Below are 14,693 nucleotides of genomic sequence, written 5' to 3'. Positions count from 1 at the left end.
GAATGTCTAAAATAATACGTAAAAGTGACTATACATAAAATTTTTGTATTATTATTATTATTATTATTTGCATTCACATAGACTTCAATTGTATTCATGGTTTGATTGTTGGTTAATCCATTATTTATTCTTTCATTTACTCAATAGGGTTTTATCATGACTTCTATGATTATGTAATTCTTCTCTGATTTTGTTCAGTTTATTATTGAGTTGATAGATTGGTTCAATGGGTCTTAACTCTTTAGGATACATTCTTCGTTAATTGTATAGAGAAAATATTATAATTGAAAGGCTTAATACATTCATGATAAATAAGTGTATTTTATTCACTAAATGTGTACAAATTACAAGTAGCATAATCTTTTTTCCCTTTCTTTATTTCGTTCGCTTGTGAATTTGAATATTGGAATTGCTAGATGTATTTTGGAAGTGCTAATCGAGTAGTCACAATCTATATAATTTCGCAGCAAACAAGTTGGCCAACAATGCTGCGGAAACCACATCCTCTCTCCTAATTCTCAGATGTTAGAAGTATAATATAGCATTGTTTTTTCTTTGTGCATCAGTGATCTCAAACTGTTGGCCGGATTAGAGATTTTTAATTTAACATCACATAAACAATGAACAAATGAAACAATCTTCCCCTCTTCAATGAAAATTTGGAAATTAATAGTGTCTACGTAGAACTAGTTTCAATTATTTTATGAGTTGAGTTCTTCTAAGTCAAGACTTTACCAAGTCATCGTGTAATTATTCTTTTACAAAAGAATTAGTGTAGACATAATAATTCTCTAAAAATTGTTCAAAGCTACTGTAGTTGCTGAATTTTTACATTGCTTATTCATTAAATGCTTATGCCACATATATTTTTTAAAGAAATATTTTTTTGTATGCTTATGATTGCTAAATATATGCATGTCATGATATTATGAGGTCATTTTTACATATTGGTTAGATATTTTATTTTATGTTTTAATTGTAACAGCCCGCTAGAAATTCAATTGTGAAATTTTTATGAACTTTAGGAATCTCATAAAAACCCCATAAGTTTTCACGAATCCATTAATCGTATAGGTTTTTGTCTAACTACATAGTTAATGTTATTATTTACTATGGTATCAGAAGTGTATTTTTGATTATTGGAGATAGTTAGAAGTGTCAAAATGTATTATGATTTGTGCCATTAGACTCGGAGGGTTATTTAAAGTCTTATGGCGCAATAACATTTTTTCATATTTTCGGACAAAACGTCTGTTCAAAACTGTAAATATTATTGGATAAAAAGAAATATCTTGAGGTAATTTTCGTGAATATTATTGGGTAAAAATATTTTGAGTTGATTTTTATAGATATTATTAGATAAAATATTATGAGATAATCTTTTATAGATATTTTGGGTAGGAGAAAACCACACTCAACTCTCAACTCCAGCCTTATCACCTCCCTTATCTCGTCCATAAATGTGTCCAGCCAGCACCCATGAACTTATCTTCAATTACACATTCTAATAAAAGATTATCAAACACTCTCTCTCGGACAGATTTTAGGAGATCTTTTGCATGCCAATTTCGAAGCTGTTGTAAGTGTTTTATCATAAAGTCTCCTTCATATAAGTTGTTCCTTTTTGAGTCTAGTTTACATGGATATCTTATTTGCCTCATTTGAAAATCATTTGGTCAGTCAAATATTGTGTAAACTATAAAAAGGTCATTCTGGGAGATAAACTGGAGAATATGTTATAGTTTGGAGTTTTTGACCAAGCTAATGGATAGATATTGGTCCGAACTTTTTATGGAGTATTGTTAACATGTATATGTAACTATTGGTTGAGGATTTTTGCATGATTAAAGGTTTTGATGAAAGATTTTCTTAGATTTAGAAACTTAGAAACTGGAAGAAGAAAAACAGTTTCTGTTTTGAGAAAGTTTAACTCTTTGGTGGTCTAAACTTATTCTAATGACTTTAATAATTTTATTGGAAGATCTTAAGTATCTTATATACATGTTATATTATTATTTTGAAGATATTTGATGTTAGTTTCAAAGATATGAAATTTTATGCAAAGAGATATTCAAATAAGCCAAAGTGTGGATATTCTTGGCTAAATTTATGTTTTGGTTAATTTCTAACCATGTGATTTTGAATTAGAAGCATATATATGTTTTAAGACATCTTTTTAAACCATGTGATGGTTTGGTTTGAAGATCATATATTTATAAGTCATAGATCAAGAGATTTATCAAAACTAGTTGAGGAAAAAGTTTATGTTTTTGGACTAAGTGTAAAACCAAAAACTCCAAATGTTATTTTGTAATTTTGGTGACTTTGGTTTGATGATTTAAAGCATGGTTGATGTTAGGATGATATTATGAATATGTTAGAAGTAAGATTTGATTTTTGAAACTCTTGGAGATGTTTTGATTTAAGGTCAAAACTTGTGATTCAAGTGTTTGGATCTTTTTACAAAAAAGTTTGGTGTTGATTATTAGCTTTTTCTAAATGGATGTTTTAAATATGGTTTTGAACTTAGGATTGGAAGATGTTTGTTGCAAAATTTTGGTTTAAGCATGAGTTTTGAAGTTGGAAGGAATTGCAACAAAAATCAAGGGAAATGGCCTATGGATGTTTCGGCCATAGTGTGTTCTTCATAGTTGTGTTTTGTTTTAAATTTTTCTGAGTTGATGTTTAAATTTAGGACAAAATTTACATGAGAAATGTAAATTTTGGAAACTTTTGGAGTTAGTATGCAAAATCCTTAAGTTATGGGTAAAACGGTCATTTTCCCATATGTAGAGAGTAAAATAAAAATTTTACTCTTTAAGTTAGTATTTTTCATATTTCAAATTTTTAGTGATTTAGTTCTAACTTTTAGAATCACTAATTACAGTTCCTCGTGATCGCACTTGAAGTTTTATAAGAAACGCGGAAATCGAGGTAAGTTAGCTTTTAACTTACTAGCAGTCTACTGTGTATGTGTGCTAAGTAAAAGAACTACAGTGTATGTATGCGTGTTATCATATATGTCATGCCATGCCAAGTTATCACGTAATTGTCTATTATACAGAATTTATTCTGTCATCAATTTTTATCTGTTTCATAATATATTCTGTTATGTATTACTGTACATTACAAGTACGTCATGCTAAGTATGCCATCTATTACATGTATGTCAAGTCATGTAATATTCACTGTTGCAAATATGTCATGTTAAATATGTTGTCTATTATATGTTATGCCATGTTACGAAATGTTTCTATCTCAAGTTGGTCATGTATTTCAAGTTATGTTCAAGTCATATTATGTTACGTCAGGGCTTCAGTCCTTTTGTATTCCAGTCACGTTTCATCTTGAGTACATTATGTTTGTGTAGAATACATGGGGCCACAACAACTGTGGAGTATGTATTTAACTACAATTGTGATGCGTAGAATACATGGGGCCACAACAACTGTGGAGTATGTATTTACACGTAGAATACATGGGGCCACAACAACTGTGGAGTATGTATTTTTTATGTTAAGTCAAGTTTGTGTAGAATACATGGGGCCACAACAACTGTGGAGTATGTATTTATACGTATAATACATGGGGCCACCACAACAACTGTGGAGTATGTATTTTTCATGTTAAGTCAAGTTTGTGTAGAATACATGGGGTCACAACAACTGTGGAGTATGTATTTACACGTAAAATATATGGGGCCACAACAACTGTGGAGTATGTATTTTTCATGTTAATTCAAGTTTCAAAGCAAGTTCATGCCAAGTCAAGTTTCAGATCAAGTTCATGTCAAGTCAAGTTCAGTTCATGTTTCAATTTAAGTTATGTCAATTATGCTATGTTGTACTCAAAGTTATGCTTTAATTACTTATGAATTTGATTATGCATTTATGCTTTTACTGTCATCCATGCATCATTAGTTTGTGTGGAAGTTTTTTGTTAACTTACTGAGATTTGTAATCAAATCTCACTTTGGTAGTCCCAACTACCATTCCCCACGAATGGTAGATCTTGTTACAGGACCTGAAGGAGAATTAGGAGCTGATCAACTAGATACAGTTGACTAAGTAACGGTGCGACATAAATGTTGATATAGTAATTAACGTAAATTACTACTTGTACAATTGAGTTGCATCTCTACTACTTTTTGGATCATAACCATTTTGGACTAATGTTGTGATCTTAGTTGTTCAATGGATTTTTATGTATGAAGTATGTTTTAAGCATTTGGGATATTTTCAATTTGGTGCATAGTATTGCTAAAGAAAAAATTTATCCGCTGCGAATATTGCATATTGTTAGATGCATGTTAGGAATATTGCATCTTATATGTCATGAACGGGGGCAGGTAACCTTGTGTTGCATGTCTCGACGCTTCAAATGTTCGTCCGATCCCAAACGGAATTTGAGGGCATCACAATAATTACCTAAATTATTACTTTTTCATGAATAATAAATATTTAGACAAAATGCGATAATTTTTTTGTTTATGTATTGTGATTACATCTAATTCATGTATGAGCTCATTTTATCACTAGGCTAATTTTAGTATGTGATGAAATAGAGTATCAAGCTGTAGCTTAAGCATGTACTGTCCATGAGTTTGATTAGTCCAAATTGATTTCTTCAATCTAGGAAGGAATTGTTCTTGCACGTGACTAACTCAATAGACTATTTTTATCATAGTGAGAGTGTGAATTTACTATCCAATATAAACTTGTGCAAAAATTAAGTTAAAAGTTGATAATTAGACACTATATCATAAGAAATGATTAGAAAGTATAGCAAAATTTTGATCTTGCAAAACGTATTAATTATTTTTATTCTAACTTAGATCGGCATGACAAAATTCTTAAATGTGTGTGCAATTATATATGCGTAGGATAATAACTTTGAGATAACCGAAAAGCTGAAAGTGTAGTATGCACGTATAATCTGTTCACTTTTTTCTTCAGAAGATTTTCTACGAACCAAATTATGGAAATTGGGCTTCAAAGAAAACGTGCAAGATTGATTGTGTTTAATTATTGCTCTAAGGATATTAGCGACTCGAAAGCTGTGTTTGAGTTTGAAATTTTATTCAAAGAGAAGAGTTTTCTCACTTATATATGTTAATTGTAATTATGACATCATCACTAGTTGATCTCCCTACGCGAAGATTAGATAGTTTTGTTTCACTAGTTGATCTCTCACTACGCGAAGAGATAGTTTTGACTGTAATTATAAATTTCTGAGCCGCCACCGGGTATGAAATTTCTGAGCCGCCACTGACTTGTCTCACAACATAATAGCCAAAACCATTCAATACCTAAACAAAATTAGTAAAATCTATAAGTTAATAGAATTTAGCTAGAACCTCTACAATAAGACATATCGTGCTAACTCCAAAATCTGAACTTTCTATCTCATGACCTAATGACTCAACTTCCACAATAGTGTTGCGTAGTAAGTCAAACCTCCCTATAGAAGACCCGTTTTTCACAATTTAGCTGTAACGCACCCAACCGGCCAAATTTCAGAAGTATGTTTTTATACCAATCAACTTACTAGTACTCCAATTGATCTTTTTCATAATTCATCCCCACCCATTTACTTCCATCAACAAGTCAACAACCAGATCCCATCCAGCCTCATTGAAACATTACAATGACCAAACCAATAATCCACCTGGCAGTGTAACAGAGGTGAAACTAAGAGAGGGAGAGTGAAGTAGACGAAGAGAGAGATGAGAAGGGTCGAGTGGCTTCCCAGCATTGTGCTTATGGTCGGGATCAGGAGTAGCAATGGTGGCAAGTATAGTGAACTAGGTATGGGGCTAAGGCTTGAGGCAAAGAGTAATGTTTGAGGCATAAGAAGCTTGATAGTGGTGGTGTGTGGTGGGGCCGACTATTACAACGATGCGGTGTAGGAAAGATAGAGATGGGAGATGTTTGGAGAGACAGGGAGTGAGAGCCACAGATGGAGAGAGAGAAGAGACAAGGCCTTAGCAACGACAGGGCATGATGATCTAGGACACAATGAGGATGAGAGAGAGAGAGAGAGAGAGAGAGAGAGAGAGAGAGAGAGAGAGAGAGAGAGAGAGAGAGAGAGAGGTGGGTGAGAGAGATGAGAAGAGACTAAGAGGGATCCAGCCTGAGAGAGATAGATGTCGTGGCTGGGAGAGAGGAGAGGGATTTGGAGTGGGCATTGGAAATTGTGGCAGCGTGTGGGGGGGCAAGTTTGACTAGAAGATATTATGTGGCATGGAGTTCCCCCACCCTTGGAATGACGAACACTTTAGAAGATACTATGTTTAACTCGTGCTGTATTAATTTCAGTGCAATGAATAAACTCTTTTACTTACAAAGTACTTTATTTTGTCTCATTGTTTTCTACACTCTTATGCTAGGAGTGAAAACTAATAGCTATGGTTTGGTTTCAGTCCAAAATTGAAACTGAACCAACAACTTTTAAACATGTCTAAAACTGGTTGAAACTGGCCAATGAAGGGGGAGAAACTAGGCAACGTTGTTCTCGGCATAAATCCGATTGGTTTGTTGGTGTCCCGTCAGTGGCACGATGAGAAAAAGAACATCATGATGAGAGAAAATATGGTGCCGCACTACTGTGTCCATGTAGTGATGAGAGAGAGATGGGAGGTGGCCCTACTGCGTGAGAGAGAGAGAGAGAGAGAGAGAGAGAGAGAGAGAGAGAGAGAGAGAGAGAGAGAGAGAGAGAGAGAGAGAGAAATGAGATTGAGAGAAGAAGAGGGAGGGGAGGGGCTAGGGGTATTCAAACCCTAATTCCAAACGATGCTGTTTGGTTTATTAAACCAAATGGCGTCACTTCATTTTAATTTTTTCGTTCCAAACTATGTCATTTTACTTAAAATATATATGAGAAATATATATTGTATCGGCCAGTTCAGTGCTTGATGTTGGTTTCACCAAATTCCTACCACCTACTGACTGGTTCTTACTATTTTTGGCTAGTTCCTGACTTTGGCAGCCAGTTCCCATTGGGGCGGCCGATTTGATCGGTTCCTGTACACCCTACTTATTGCTAACATTATGCGGTCGAGGCATTCTCCCGCTACACCCATTGCCAAAGTTACGCGGTCGAGACATCCTCTCACTATGTTCTGATTGACACGGTCAAGGCATCCCCCTGTGACACCCATCGCTAGAGTTACGAGATCAAGGTATCCTCCAGCTACACTCTTATTGCCACAGTTACATGGTCGAAGCACCCTCCCACTACACTCTTATCACAAGTTGGAGAAAGTTGGAGGATTAGAGAAGTCAAGAGGGGGAGGGACTACTATATTCCTAGTTGGGGAAAGTTGGAGAAGGTTCACCACCCCCAGTAGAAGGAATGCTGAAAGACGAGGAACGGATTGTCACCCCACTTGCATCAACCCCCAAGGATCCCACAAGAGAAAGTGTTGGAAAGATGAAGGACATCTCTGGAGCGATCCCACCCTAGAGAGTTTAGGTGATTGGTGAGCCAAGCACAGCAACAGTTGCCCTTGCCGACTGGCCCTTTACATCTTCAAATCACGAAGACTCCCCAAAGGCATCAAAAGAAGGAGGGAAGCCACTCGGTGTACGTAATAGGTGGAGCACTCCAATTCGGGGCGACTGATGGGAGGAAGTCTGTGGAGCAACCTCAGGAGGAGAATTATGCGATAGAGCAAACTCGACCTCTATCACCAACTCTAGATCAGCCTCAGCTTGGGCCATAATCTCGTTGAAGGAGTTGGCCATGGGCACTAGAGGGCGGCTTGAGCCCTCTCCACCACTAGCCAAGGATGGTGGAGAGGGTCTACCCCTTGTGGAGCTCGATTCATCCGAAGGCTTCACTCCCACACGAGCTTTCTTCTACTTCTTACCCACCGTCGTTGCCTGTGGGCCTCTTTTCAACCCACTCGCCAGCGATGGAGCACCCAGGAATTGGCAACTGAAAATATACACCCTACTAGCTGATGTGTTTAATTTCTATACAAGTTTTGTCATACTTTTACCTTTATTTTTGTACTAGTTTGTGTTTAATTTTCTTATTTATTTTTTTAGCAATAAATAAATTGAAAGAGTCATGAGAATTTCATTTTCAAATTCAAATTCCCTTCATCAAGAGTCCAATAAAACTTTCTTTTCTCTAATTTTTTGAAATACCCTTTAGTATTTTAAGTATAACTTTTTCTAGAGAACTCTAAAAAAAGAGATCTAGGTATCTACTGAAAGCTAAGAAGAAATCCTACAACTTTTGTGTTGAAGACTTTCAAGAAAAAGAAGATCTATATAGAGAAAAAAATATGTCAAGGCAGTAGTAGAAAAACAACCGATTTTGTGAGAATCTTGTTTTGGGGAGATAAGAGGGAGGACGACTAAAAAGCCTTAAAAATGGAGGATTTTCTTCACCATTGAAGAGGAATTTGAACCTTGGAAAAAGAAGAAGAAGATAGAGGCCGAATTAATATACAGTTTACTTCTTAACTCTTTCATCTTCTCTTTGTACAATTTTTATTATGAATTCTAGAATTGTTATGGTTTGTTCTTATTTTATTATGTGCTAATTTCTATTACTAAGGCTACGATGTAGCCTCTCTAAGACAATTCTGAATCTTATTTTTACGTGATCATAATTTTATCATTCCTTTTGAACATACATCATTGAGTTTGATGCTTTCAATTATCTGGCCAATAGTTGAGTGATTTGTTGTACATGTTAATTCAAGAGGTGGTGCCTGTAGTTTAGGTTCGTATGATGTATGCCATGAATTGACGAAAGACAGGAATATGCTAACGTGATTTATATGGCTTTTATATGAAATATTATAAATATTCATGTGCTCAAATACTTTTAAATTCACAAAGACATACCGTAGGTTATCATTAGTTAGGTAATTCTAATTCTACTCGCGAGATAGTCTTAGATTAGTTAGAATATTTTGCCGTCATCTAAGATGATAATTGTTTGATTGCATAATTAGGATTTGGGATCACATTGATTAGGGGAGTCTAATGCCTTAGTGTTTTCTTATTTGGTAAAATCTTCTTCTTTTTAAGTATTTGGTCAATTCTTCATTTGTTGATTTAATTTAATTTATTTTTATTTTTATTTTTCATATTCAAAATCCACAACTTTTCTTGATTTTCAAATAATTTCGAATTAGAACAATTTCAATAGCTAATAGGTAAATAGTCATCGTGGGTTCAACATCCTTCTTTATCACTATATTACTTGTTACAATTGTGTGCACTTGTAAATTTTTGCAACAAATTTTTGGTGCCATTGCCGATGACTATTTATTTTCTATTACTTTTGATACCAACTAGTTCTAGGTTAATTTGATTTTTCTTTATCTTAATCTTAATTTTTAGTTTTCGTTTTATTTTCAGGCTTCTAGAGTTGTGCATGAGACGTACTCGAAGTTTGGATTTAGTACCTTTTGACCATGAAATTGAATGCACCCTTCGTCATTTGAACAAGGAAAATAAGAAGGATTCCACAACTGAGAACGAAGCAATGGAAGATCAACTTGGAAACAAAACTTTGGGAGATTATGTTGTTCCCTTGGTCACTGTAGCTACTTTCAGCATTAGAAGGCTTACCATTCAAGCCAATAACTTTGAGATAAAGCTAGCTATTTTTCGAATGGTAGCCTCAACAGTGCAATTCAGTAGCATGCCACAGGATGATCCAAATGCTCACATAACTAATTTTCTAGAGTTATGTGATACTTTTAAACATAACGGAGTTTCTGATGATGCTATTAGATTGAGACTTTTTCCATTCTTCCTCCAAGACAAGGCAAATGCATGGTTAAACTCACTTCCACCATTAACTATAACTACATGGGACGATTTGGCTAAAAAATTTGAAGCAAAGTTCTTTCCTCCAACCAAAACCATAAAGATGAGAAACAATATCACCACTTTTGTTTAATTTGATATGAAGTCGTTTTGTGAAACTTGGGAGAGGTATATAGAATTGCTTATAAAGTTCCCACATCATGGACTTCCTGTTTGGATTCAAGTGAAATCTTCTACATTGGTTTGTAGCCTACCACACGTACAATGATTAATGCGGTAGCCAGAGAGACTTTGATAAAGAAATCACTGGAAGAAGCATATGAGTTGGTGGAGGAGATGGCAACCAACAATTACCAATGGCCAGCGGAACGAGTGACACCTAAAAGATCCCTGGTGGTTCATGAAATTGATTCTTTTACTGCTTTAGTTGCTCAAGTTGCAACTTTATCTAAGAAATTAGACAATATCAATATGAGTGCCATTCAATCTACTAATATAATTTGTGAATTTTGTACAGGGAATTATATGAAGGTAGATTGTCAAGTGAGAAATTCATTCTCCAACAATAGTTCAGAGCAAGCAAACTTTGTATTGAATTATCAACGACAAAACAAACCTTATTCCAACACTTACAATCCAGGATGGCGAAATCACCCAAATTTCTTATGGATCAACTTCCAAAATGTTTCCAAGCCTCCATTAGGTTTTCAAAATCAATAACAAGAGAAGAACCCGAATATGGGAGGAAGTTATGGCACAATTTAGCTATTGAAGGCTTATGAGTTGGCCTCGGGTCAAAAAATCAATATGGCTAAGACTTCCATGGTTTTTACTCATAATGTAAGGGCGGATATTCAGAGACAGATTTTGGATCCATGGCATATTGAGGCTGAAAATAAGTATGAGCAGTATCTTGGCTTGCCACCTATTTTTGGCAAGTCTAAGAGGCATGCTTTTTCTGATATCAAGCATCGGATTTGGAAGAAGGTATAGAGTTGGAAAGAAAAGTTGTTATCCCAAGGGGGTAGAGAAGTGTTGATTAAAGCAATGTTGATTCCTACCTATTCTATGAGCTGTTTCCTTCTTCCTCAGCTTCTTTGTTTTGATCTAGAGGCTATGATGGCTCGCTTTTGGTGTGGTCAAAGAGGGGGATCAGAGGAAGATTCAACAAGGCATAATTCCCTAGAAAACGAGGTGGCCCACAAAGCTTGCGCTACCAATAATAATTTTGCCTCGTCTCTCACAGTATTCACAATTGACTCCGTCAACTTATTTGGTGGTCATCCAAGTATTTTAATGGAAATATGTGAAAACCCGATTAGTAATAAGGGTTTGCTCAGTTGAGTGTTCTCCAGATTTTTAGTTTTACCGAGAGAAGCGCTAAAAAAATTTTGGGCTATACTAACCTTTGGACCCTGGTACTTACTAACTATTTGTGTGGGATTGTATTTACCCTCTATTGGGGAGTCCTGATTATGGAGTGCTTCTGATGTACCAATCAGATACGGGGATTAGCAAGATAGTTTCAACTTTTGCATAGTTTTTTCTTTGAGTTTATCTTCAATAACAGGAACCAAGTAGTAAGAGTTAAATGTAAACATTTAGACATAACATCACTTTCTTTCTGGGATGGAATTTACTTTTTATATTATCAAATAATTATGTTGTTAATGATTGATCCTATTGACTGAATGATAAAGCAAGGAGTTTTACATGGCCATATCAATTTGTTGTTCCTTTTTTGACATAAAAAGTCCCCAAGAGAGGGGAAAAGGGGAGGGGGGTGGCCTCCAGCTACCATCATTTTGTGACAGCAGAAAAACAAAAATGTGTCTGTATTTACTTAATATCTAATTGTTGTGTTTCACCATCAGGTGATCAAATGGAGGAGGCATCACCAACTCCTGATTCATTTTGGAGCAAGATATCCGCCTTTAGGACTATGGATTGGGAAAGCATACAAGAAGAAGCCGATCTCACATTAGTTATTCTATTTCTAGGCACTGCAGCAATGAGGGTATACCCCTCACAAGCATTGCAGCCGTTATATTATTAGGTGAACCCATGGGAGGTTTCAAAATTCTCTCTCTGATGGTTACCTTCTGGGGATTTGGCTCATATATATATGGCAGTTTGTCGTTTGGTAAGGGTCCATCATGACAATGGTTCTTGAATTCCCTTCTAATCATTGTTTTCTTTGTTGAAGATTCAATGGGGTTAATTTATACAATATTGTTGGGCAATTCTAGACCCAACTTATGAGAGAATTATTTGTAATTGAAGAGAAGTGTACTAGCAGTACCTTTGCAATATAGTTAGTTTTCTTCAAAATTTTGTACCTTGAATACAACTTTAAAGGGAGAGGAATTTATGCAAGGGAGAGAACTGAAAAGGAGCCTGCGTATTTTTAGTTATTCACCTACTATTGGTAGTTTAGATAATTGTCTCACTGAAACAGTTCTGAAATAATGTTGTCATGGCTGTCTTAGAAGAATATCCTTGGCTTCTGATTGTATATGAGAAAACACATTTGTATGGGAGAAAATGATGTCAAGAATCAAATTGACGTCGAAGGCCAGATATAATCATATAGTACTACTATCTTAGAGATTTAAAATGACTCAGAAGGGTGTAAATGGAGGTTAAAAAAATTCTAAGCTGGCAGGGATGGCCCAGGACATGGACACAACCTGACCGCGGGCTGATCATAGATAGTTAGTTCCTGCTTGATTCATATCCATCCGGATCCAACAATCTTTCACACGGGAGTCTTTAACCTAGTAAGGTATAAGCTAATCATTCCCCAATATAAGGCATGATGATGGTGCAACTGGTTACCTCTTAAAAAAGACGAGAGTTTGCCACTAGAAGGCATCAGGCAGTGGTGGAATCCGATGCTTAATTAAGTTTGCATATGTGGTCCCTTTCTAAATTAGCAAATGTTGCAAACGAAATTTAAAAATTCATATATTTGGGTTTCTAACCGCAAAAACATGAAAATCCAGATACGTTTTGCAATTAACCCAAAAAAAAAAAAAACATGCAGTCTACCACAGCCCCCATAATGGCAAAAAGCTAAAACGGTAACAAGAACATGACAGTAGTTATATTTATATAAAGTGTAACCTGATTTACACTTGAGTTCCTTTCGTCTGAGGGATCGGCAGCCCTAACTTTTTCTTTAGCTGATCCCTTTCTCTTTCCCCATTCACAAGCCTTACAAGACAAGATTTTAAGCACATCTAAATGCTAATTTATACAACGTCAAATGGCCATCTTACGGAAAACTTATTGTATACCCAGAAGATATCATCCCTGTCAAACATAAAAGCAAACATATTCGTTTGCCATCAGCCATAGCCGCTGGAACAATATCCTCAAGCTTCTTCCCATTAAATATGTCGATTGATACAAAGTGGTAGTTTGCATGTCCATGCTTGCCTGTCTTTGAAGTAGAAACAACTACAACCTGGTTTCAAAAGCCATAAAAAACCGATTCATGAATTTGTTTTTGACGTACACATTGAAAAAACTGTTTAAAATTAAAAGATGAAATTCTAGCAAGGCGATCAACAAAATCATAGTTATGAGCTGCAATTATACTTGTATTAATTATGTTTTAGTATTAGTATTTTCATATTCATTCATACGCTTTTTCTAGAGAAACAGGATGCTTAAATGAAGTTAGATGCAACAATGAAAAGCACGCATGCTAAAAACAAGTTACGGCTCATCATTAACATCCAATTTTAGCATTATATATTAACGCAAACAACACAGGGTGGGAGTTATACCCCTGTTCCGGTCACGAACAAGATAAAATGTTTGATATAGTTTCTAAAGTCTATGCATTCAAAAATACTCGACCCATCAAACTTGTTCAACATTTGAAGCTGAAAACCTCACACCTTCAAAAAGTTATTCACAATTAACAAATTTGAAATGTAGTAGAGTTAGGAGTCTCCATTAAGCTTCGAGAATTATCACTGAAGAGGCAGACGCATGCATAACGGCTCAAACTCGCTCCCATTACGACCAAATTCAATAAAACCGAAAATACAACTTTAGTGAGGTAGCCAAAATTTATATGAAGCTTATTTCAAAAAAGAAAAGAAACAGAGAATCTCCACACAAACACCGCATACAATTTTTTCCCAAAAAGAGAGCTATAAAAATAAAACAAAACCACAATTGATAACGCCCCATATACCGTGTACAGAAATCCCACTAATCATCCTAGAAATGAAAATCATAGAGCGATGGAATGACTTTTGTGGGGTTACCTGGCAGCTCAGGAGGGTCGGCTGTGCACGACGGCGGCGGCAGCGTCAAACCCTGGTATGATTTCGTCCAAATCGCCCATACCTGAGACAGATAGAGAGGTTCGTTCGCCCTTCGACGACGCCAGGAGGTTTGATCTCGGCCTGCGACAATGAGAGGTTCATTCGGCCTGAGATTGAGAGGAGAGAAGAGCCCAGCGAAAATGAAAGCAAATCATTCCGTGTAGAGTTACATCTTTCTGAATTTGAAAGATTTGAATTTGAAAGTGAAATTGTGTACTGGGTAGAGTTACATCTTTCCGACATTGCAGGGAGCAAATCACATCACAATCCAGCAGAGGCATCCAGCAGTAGAGAACAAACGAAAAATAATAAATAAATAAAACCACGTCGGACGCGTAGTAAATCAGTAGTAATGTAATGGTAAGGATATCATTACAAGGATATCTTTTAATGGTAAGGGTATCATTACCCAATTACCGGAATTTGGGAATCTTCGTTGGACTTTTATATCATGAGTAGTCCCAATCTATATAATTTCGTAGCAAACAAGTTGGCCGACAAACCACTGGCACTGCCAATAATAATTTTGATTCATCCCTCACAGTAAATTGACTCC

General features: G+C 35.7%; 1 long non-coding RNA gene across 1 annotated transcript; it reads right to left on the bottom strand.

The window, feature by feature from the left end:
* Positions 1-12,878: 12,878 nt before the first annotated feature.
* LOC122282032 lies at positions 12,879-14,575 on the bottom strand. Its single transcript, XR_006230368.1, has 2 exons — positions 14,078-14,575; positions 12,879-13,263 (listed from the first exon to the last, which is right to left on the bottom strand). It is a non-coding gene; the product is annotated as an uncharacterized LOC122282032 (long non-coding RNA).
* Positions 14,576-14,693: the final 118 nt, after the last annotated feature.

Source organism: Carya illinoinensis, chromosome 11 (genome assembly GCF_018687715.1).
Source record: "Carya illinoinensis cultivar Pawnee chromosome 11, C.illinoinensisPawnee_v1, whole genome shotgun sequence".
Lineage (NCBI taxonomy): Eukaryota > Viridiplantae > Streptophyta > Magnoliopsida > Fagales > Juglandaceae > Carya > Carya illinoinensis.
The sequence above is the reverse complement of the archived record's forward strand: the minus strand, read 5'-3'. Positions and strand labels throughout refer to the sequence as shown.